General features: G+C 46.7%; 1 protein-coding gene and 1 long non-coding RNA gene across 5 annotated transcripts in view; both read left to right on the forward strand.

Annotated features, from left to right (window-relative positions):
- KIAA0319 (KIAA0319 ortholog) overlaps positions 1-1,260 on the forward strand; it is a 121,848-nt gene extending 120,588 nt beyond the window's left edge. The window contains 1 exon segment of the mRNA XM_086705990.1: positions 1,127-1,260. The gene's annotated coding sequence lies outside the window, so the exon portion shown is untranslated.
- A 740-nt stretch (positions 1,261-2,000) lies between these two features.
- On the forward strand, positions 2,001-6,506 carry LOC147580691 (uncharacterized). Of its 4 annotated transcripts, none has more exons than XR_015250983.1 (4): positions 2,060-2,494; positions 4,207-4,336; positions 5,397-5,519; positions 5,735-6,506. It is a non-coding gene; the product is annotated as an uncharacterized LOC147580691 (long non-coding RNA). The 4 variants fall into 4 exon arrangements; XR_015250984.1 differs by having other exon boundaries at positions 5,984-6,506; XR_015250985.1 differs by lacking the exon at positions 2,060-2,494 and adding an exon at positions 2,001-2,040 and having other exon boundaries at positions 5,397-6,506.
- Positions 6,507-7,226: the final 720 nt, after the last annotated feature.

Raw genomic sequence — 7,226 nt, forward strand, 5'->3', positions numbered from 1 at the left:
GAAGGTAGCATGTTAACATTCCTGGCCTTTTCTTTCTCCTAGAAAAACAAACAACACTGAAGCTTCTCTTAGCCCCAGTTTCCATTAAACATGATAAAAGTGTTGATTAACTCATGGAACATTTGTTGAGTGTGTACATAGGCCATGCATTTGGAGGGCCATAGTGGTAATGACTCAGCAACTTTGTGTATATTCCCAAACTCTGAAATACAGTCAGTCTTAATTAGGATGGTATGGCTATGATAATTGGCCCCTACAGATACTTTCCATAATAATGGATTGATCTAGACATTCGCTTCATATGTTTAAAAAATGTATTTATGTCTACAAAGTATATTTAGAAAAAGTGGTTTATTTTTTCTACCAAATAAATCTTTTAAAATATATGGGGAAGGGGCGCCTGGGTGGCGCAGTCGGTTGAGCGTCCGACTTCAGCCAGGTCACGATCTCGCGGTCCGTGAGTTCGAGCCCCGCGTCGGGCTCTGGGCTGATGGCTCGGAGCCTGGAGCCTGTTTCTGATTCTGTGTCTCCCTCTCTCTCTGCCCCTCCCCCGTTCATGCTCTGTCTCTCTCTGTCCCAAAAAAATAAATAAACGTTTAAAAAAATTTTTTTTAAAAATAAAAATAAAAATAAAATATATGGGGAAAAAAAAAACCTCAAGCCATCCCCAACTGCAGAGCATCCCAGGGCAGTGAACTAGAGTGAAGCTGGTTGGTTCGTGCTTGTTCTCCATCCATAGTCTTGAGGCTGGTGCCCTTGGCATTCTTTGGGAAGATTAGAAGAGAGGTGAGATCCATCACAGCACAGAGCACCAATGTCATGGCCTTGGGTGTGAATGCACGCACCTAAATAATATCCTGATGTACAAGTTTCTGTAAAACTATGATTAAACCACCAGGTTTAAACCATCAGGGTGGCAACAAGTGAGAAAAGGTCCCATGGGTCTTTGAAACAAATTTAAGCTTTCAAGATGCTTTTGTTTTCTCTGGTAATAGTCATCCTCATGAGATCATCTTGTTTTTAATTACTGTATTTTATGGGGAACGGCACAACTAAAAAGTTTAAGACTATAATTTTATTTGAAAAAATAATTTCTTTGCCTTATGCTTCCACTTTGTGTTACTAGCCACACCCTGTGATGTCGGAAGGAAGCTGTGATGTTTTTTACACCGATCTTTATCTTCGTTAATGTGTGCCATAACCTCGTGAACAGAGTTGCATAATTTTGTGCACGACCAGAAATTTCTGGCACCGGGGAATGAAGCCCAAATAGGAGGTGGGGGGAGAGGGCAGGGGTGAAAAAGGAAGCGCACATTTGCTAAAACCTTTGTGTGCATAATGCGTGTGTTGTGTACTCCCAACCGGTCCTGACTGACAGTCCACCTTGGAAGGACCACAGCCCCAAAGTGGTAGATCCGGGAACTGAATGTGAAAATTTTAAGCTGTAAAGCCCATCTTTCCTCCCACCTCCCTCACTACCCAAAGACCTCCCACCCTCAACTGTTAGGAGGGCAATTTTCAGTGGCCTTTTCGGACCATCTGTTCCTGGGATGCAAAGGAATTCCTTCGGGTGGTAAGGACACAAGACGCCTCCTTCGTCTCTCGCCTTGGGTCGGTCACACCTGCGCCACGGCTCTGGGTTTCAAAGTTGCTTCCGCCGCCCCTGGTCTGTGCCTGACCTCCTCTGCCTCCCTTCCACCACGGGGGACCCTGACGGCAGGTGCATCGGAGGCCCGGCAGGGCGGCGTTCGGGGCGCGGGAGCGCTGCGCGTCCCCAGTGGAGGGAATGCTCCCCGGCAGCTGCGATGGAGAAGCCGGCCAGCGAGACCCTCAACGCTGGCTTCCAGTCCGTGGAGGAGGACCTGAGCTCCGCATTACGGGGCCAATGGTGTCTGTGACCGAAGAAGGCGGAGAGCGGTCTCCGGAGCCCGCCCCAACTTCACACACCCACTCCCAGGCCCTTCGCGGAACAATGCGCGCAGCCGCAGACACCCCCCGCGGGAGGAACTGCGCAAGCTCAGCTCTGCCCCCGCCCCCGCTGTGAGTTCCCCGGGGCACCCTGCGCGGGGGGAGGGGGGGCGGCTGGTCCCTCGTGAGCCTGCAAAGAGCTCCCTGCCGGTTCTCTGGGCGCTGGATGGCCCGTCCCGCAGGGGGCCCTCTCGTCCTGCGCGAGGCCCTCACTTCTGCCCCGACGTTAACGGCCGAGCGCTCCCTGCCGGAGGAGGCCTGCAGCTGGCGAAGGTGTGCGGACCGAAGCCTTAGTCCCCAACCCGGTTTCTCCCCACCGCGGAACCCGCGTGTTTTCTGTGTACCCCGACTGTGTACCTCCCGCGTGGTCGCGTTCCCAGCTGTGAACTCTGGAACGGTGGCGTGTCACCTGTCGGTTCCCTAAAGCCTCACAGCCGTGCCTGCCTGTTACATGGGCTGCTTATGAGCGAGCCAGCCACTGGGTTGGGGTAAAAGTCTTGGCATCAAAGCTTCGTTGACTTAAATGGTACGTGAGGTATAGCGGACTCATAATAACTGCAAACACGTAGTACAACTTGGTAAGTGTTGGAGTGTGTACAACCGGGAAAACGTCACCACGGTTGAGATGAAATTTTCTCTGACTCTTGGTAACCTCTCCCTCCCCAGGCAAGCCGATCCACTGTCACTACAGATTGGCTGGAATATCCGAGAGTTTCATATAAATGGGATCGTATAATATACATCCACTTTTGGAGCTTTTTATCCGTCACGTTTCCTCCTTTCCAGGCCATTTAAATGAATCCATTAGCAACTTGGACCAGGAAAATGCTGAAGTAAAGAGCCCTGTAATGGGGATGGGACTACTGTGGTTGCCTAAACTAGGTTCAGGGCTCCAAGGTCGCCCTCGGTCCTGCGAGAGCTCTGTATTCATTCACTGAGAGACCCAAACTGCCCTTTGCGTCCAATCTTTATAATCTCAACAGTGATGACTTTCCACTATTGCAAATACATTCAAAACAAAATAAAAAATCTCTAAGTCTGAGCCCACCTGAAACTTAGCATGAACTCTTACTTTAAAGCTTTCCCAAAGCAGAAGTGTTTTCCTTTTGATCTTGGGGGAAATTGAAATGTTTCCTGGCATCTAGAGAGAGAGCTGTAGTCCAAAGACTTCCCTGAAAAACTGGTCATTCCAAAGGGTTGCAGGCAGGGCCTGGCAGTGCTCCATTTCTTTCTCTGGTGCCCAGTCACAAGGTGTCCCCATTTGTGAAGATTCAGCAAGTTCACTTACATACGCCTTTCTTTGCATGCACGTTACACTTGAATGAAAATTTAACAAGAAACCTGGCCAAGTGACTGTACTTTCAAAGCCAGCTAAGTATAAAGAGATAGGAGGAGGGATTTCCTTGGTGGGGGTGAAATAGCTCCGTATCTTGATCGTGGCAGTGACTGCACAAACCTACCTGCTGATGTGCTTAAGTTGGATTCCACACATCTAAACATACATGAAAACTGGGCAAACTGGCAGAAGGACTGACTTAATAGTATGATACTAATTAATGTCAGTTTCCTGCTGTTGGTTCTGTAAGCAGTAGCCTCTGGGGGGAAATGGGTGCAAGTTACAGAGGAATCTGTTCTTTTTGCAGCCTCTTGTGAATTTGTAATTATTTCAGAATAAAGGGTGGAAAGATGTTGAGAGGAAACAGATTCATGATTAACAGGGAAATGCTAAAAGCTTTTCCGTTAATGTCAGGAACAGGTTAAACAAAAATGCAAAGCCAGCTTGTCTCCAGCTAAACAGAGTCTCCCTTTTTGATACGAGTTTAGTAAATGGACAAATTTCCTGTATTTGAAGCCTACTTAGTATTATCACCTCTGTCCTGAAGGTGATGAGCCCAGAGTTGAAGGCCTGAGTCCTTAGCACAACAGAGAGAAAGCTCAGTCTTCCCTAATCTGACCAAGTACCTGCAAAAACATCCGTGTCCTAGGACACTGGGACAGAGGACTGTCTGTGGCCTAACCTGTGGCGATACCATTCTCGTTAGCTGATAAAAATAGATAAACTTGCAGACTGCTGATTTCCAAACCCATTTCCATTCATTTATAAATAACACGTGCAAATAGAATATGTTGGTTAGCTTTTCCATGCTCTCAGAATAAGTAGGACCTGCTGTTTTTCCAGAGAGTTTCCCAGACCTCATAAATGAAGACCACACTAATTTGCTGTTTAATTTGTTGCAGGCTAAATTAGAAACAAAGCTGTAGCAGGTGAACATTTACTGAAAGAATGGAAGAAAAGGTAGGAAGATGGAAAATAACGCTTCTAAGTACTGGCCTAGGCCGAGCACATAAAAACCCCACAAATTAAGAGGTAAGTGGAGAGTTTTCTGCTGGTAATGAAGTAATTTTAAAAATCAAAATGAAGAACAGCTTCAGTGGAAAACTATGCATTGTCTATTCACAGCGAAGGGTTATTTCCTGGGTTATCTGGTTCTCACACTCATTGCCCTGGAGGCATTTTCTGACTTTAACATTGTAGAGAAGAAAGATGCCAAATGCAAATGCAAATGCAAATTCTGTGGGTCCTAGAATTTGACTGATTTCCCTCCTACACAGTGTGTTTCCACTTTCTCGTCCGTTTCAGTGTTGTGCATCCATACAAGTTTGGGGAGCTTTTGGCTTCTCCTTTCCACTGGTTATAATACCCTTACCAGGTTCCTCATTAATGAGTTAAATACAATACTACAATATGTTCATTTTTTTTTAAGTTTATTTACTTATTTTGAGAGAGAGCAGAGGAGGGCAAAGAGAGAAAGAATCCCCAGCAGGCTCCATGCTGTCAGCACAGAGCCCAGTGTGGGGCCCTAACCCACAAACTGTCAGATCATGACCTGAGCCAAAATCAGGAGTCCAATGCTTAACTGACTGAGCCACCCAGGCGCCCTGCCCCCCATGTTCATTTTTTTTAAAAATCAAAGAAGGTGATGGGGCGCCTGGGTGGCTCAGTTGGTTAAGCATCCGACTTCGGCTCAGGTCATGATCTCATGGTCTGTGAGATCAAGCCCCGCGTCGGGTTCTGCGCTGACAGCTCAGAGCCTGGAGCCTGCTTTGGGTCCTGTGTCTCCCTCTCTCTTTGTTCCTCCCCTGTTCATGCTCTGCCTCTCTCTCAAAAATAAATAAGCATTAAAAAAATCAAATCAGGTGAAAAGAAATGCATGAGATCAATGGAATGACAAAGAGAGGTATCCAGTGGCACTGCTCTTTCTTCTAATGAAAAATCTACCTTTGTTCAATGTCACATTCGGCAAGGTCACATGAAATTTCTTAAAATATAAACGAACCGTGGGCGAAAATATACATTGTTAAAATAATTAACAGTGATTATATCTGAAGAGCAGAGTTTCAGGGAATTTCTTCCCCATACCTTTCAGTATCGGAAAAACCCAAACTTGGGAAAAAGTACATAATGGATTAACAGGAAGAGCAGAAGAGTGAGGCTGGCAAATGTGGAAAGCTGGAGAATATGCTGTTACGTGGCCACATTTACAAACCAGGTATGTTTTCCGTTCAGTTTGGCAAACATCTAATGAGGCCAGATCACAGGACAGAGGCCGGGATACAAAATGTCACCTGCAGGCTCCTGGCCCGAGGCATTCACAGACCACAGGTCTCCAGGGAGGGAGCTCTATTTACCCATGCAGGAGGGGAAAAATAACTTTCCCTCTACTTTCTGTGTTCTTGGCTGAGCCCCCTGCCCTGAAATCTACAGGAACAAGGGAGAAGCACACAGAAGTTGATGAACAGGCATGCCTCATGCAAACGTGGGAGACACGGGGGAGAATGAGGAACAGAGAGGTGGCTCAACCCTTTGGCTTACAGAGCACCTTCAACAAAGAACGATCAATGTGCAGAGAATTGGCAGGACAGAGGGAAGCAGTCGTAGGCTTTCAAGGCCAGTTGGGAGATAAAGGCCAGTTGGGAAAATCTGTTCTATAGATTCCTTTGGTGCCCTCTCCAGGCTGACCGGGTCTTGAGTCGTCTCCGGAGACCAACCTCAGTCCTTCCTAGAGGATGGGGCACCTTTGAAAACTTAGGTCCGGCTTTTAAGAAAATAGGGGGAAGGCAGAGAGCTTTTCTGGCATCTGCTTCTCCAGGGCATCTTCAGCTCACAATCATCTTTATGCCAAAGCAGCAGGCTTGGGATGGTGTAGTCTGCTAAGCGTCTTCATACATATCTGAACTGGTCTAATAATATCCAATGTAAACTGAAAACGAACCAGCAAGGAAAAAAAAAACCACCACCACCAGAGACCCTAACGCAGAAACAGGAAATTCTGTTAATGCAACATTTATTAATTAAACATACACACATATGGCACACACACACACACACAAATCACCACATAGCTATTATTCAAGTAAAATGCTATCTCACATAGCTGCACATGAATAATTAAAATCCCGGCTCCAGCCTTCTGAGAAGGCAGTCACATGCCACAATCGAAAGTTAGTAAGTTACCAATAAAATAGATTTCTTTGCATTGTGCTTCTGATCTCTCTTCACGGAGTCTTTCCATGAGAATAAGGGAAAAAAAGACACAACACGTGGCCCAAAATCGTGTTTGAAAGCCACTCAAAGGGGTAAATACAACAGATGAAGATAGGCCGTTGCAATGAGAATCCTTGCCTAGCTGGGGAAAGGAAACTGAGGAGTTTTCTCTAGGCCGCCAGACTTGTGTTATCTGGATAATTTCACCTGAGTCACGCGATAATTGCTGGCAAATTCTTGGTGAGAACTCGTTGGAGCAATGCCCAGAAAAGTGCTTCTTACACACGTGTTCAATAAAATAAGAGAATGCCTGGTAAACACAGGAAGATCAGTCTCTCCCTCAGGCTCAGGATCTCTAGATCAGGGGACGGCCAACGTGTTCTGTAAAGAGTCGGAGTAAATGACGTAGGCTTTGCAGGCCACACTGGCTGTGGCGCCAGTATTCAGCTCTGCTCACAAAGTGGCCGTGGATCCGATGTGAAATGAATGGGCGTGGCTGTGTTTCAATAGAGTTTTATGGATGGAATCGAAAATCTGAATCTCCACATGATTTTGTGTCGTGAAATACTATCCTTTTGATCCCCCCCCCCTGCCCCCCAGTCACTTGGAAATACAAACACCATCCTCAGCTCCGGGTTGTACAGAAACAGGTGGCAGGCCACATTTGGCTTGTGAGCTGTAGTTGGCCAACTCCTGGCCACACAGGCTCATG

This window comes from Puma concolor, chromosome B2 (assembly GCF_028749965.1).
Source record: "Puma concolor isolate L17-30 chromosome B2, mPumCon1.1.hap2, whole genome shotgun sequence".
NCBI classification, from domain to species: domain Eukaryota; kingdom Metazoa; phylum Chordata; class Mammalia; order Carnivora; family Felidae; genus Puma; species Puma concolor.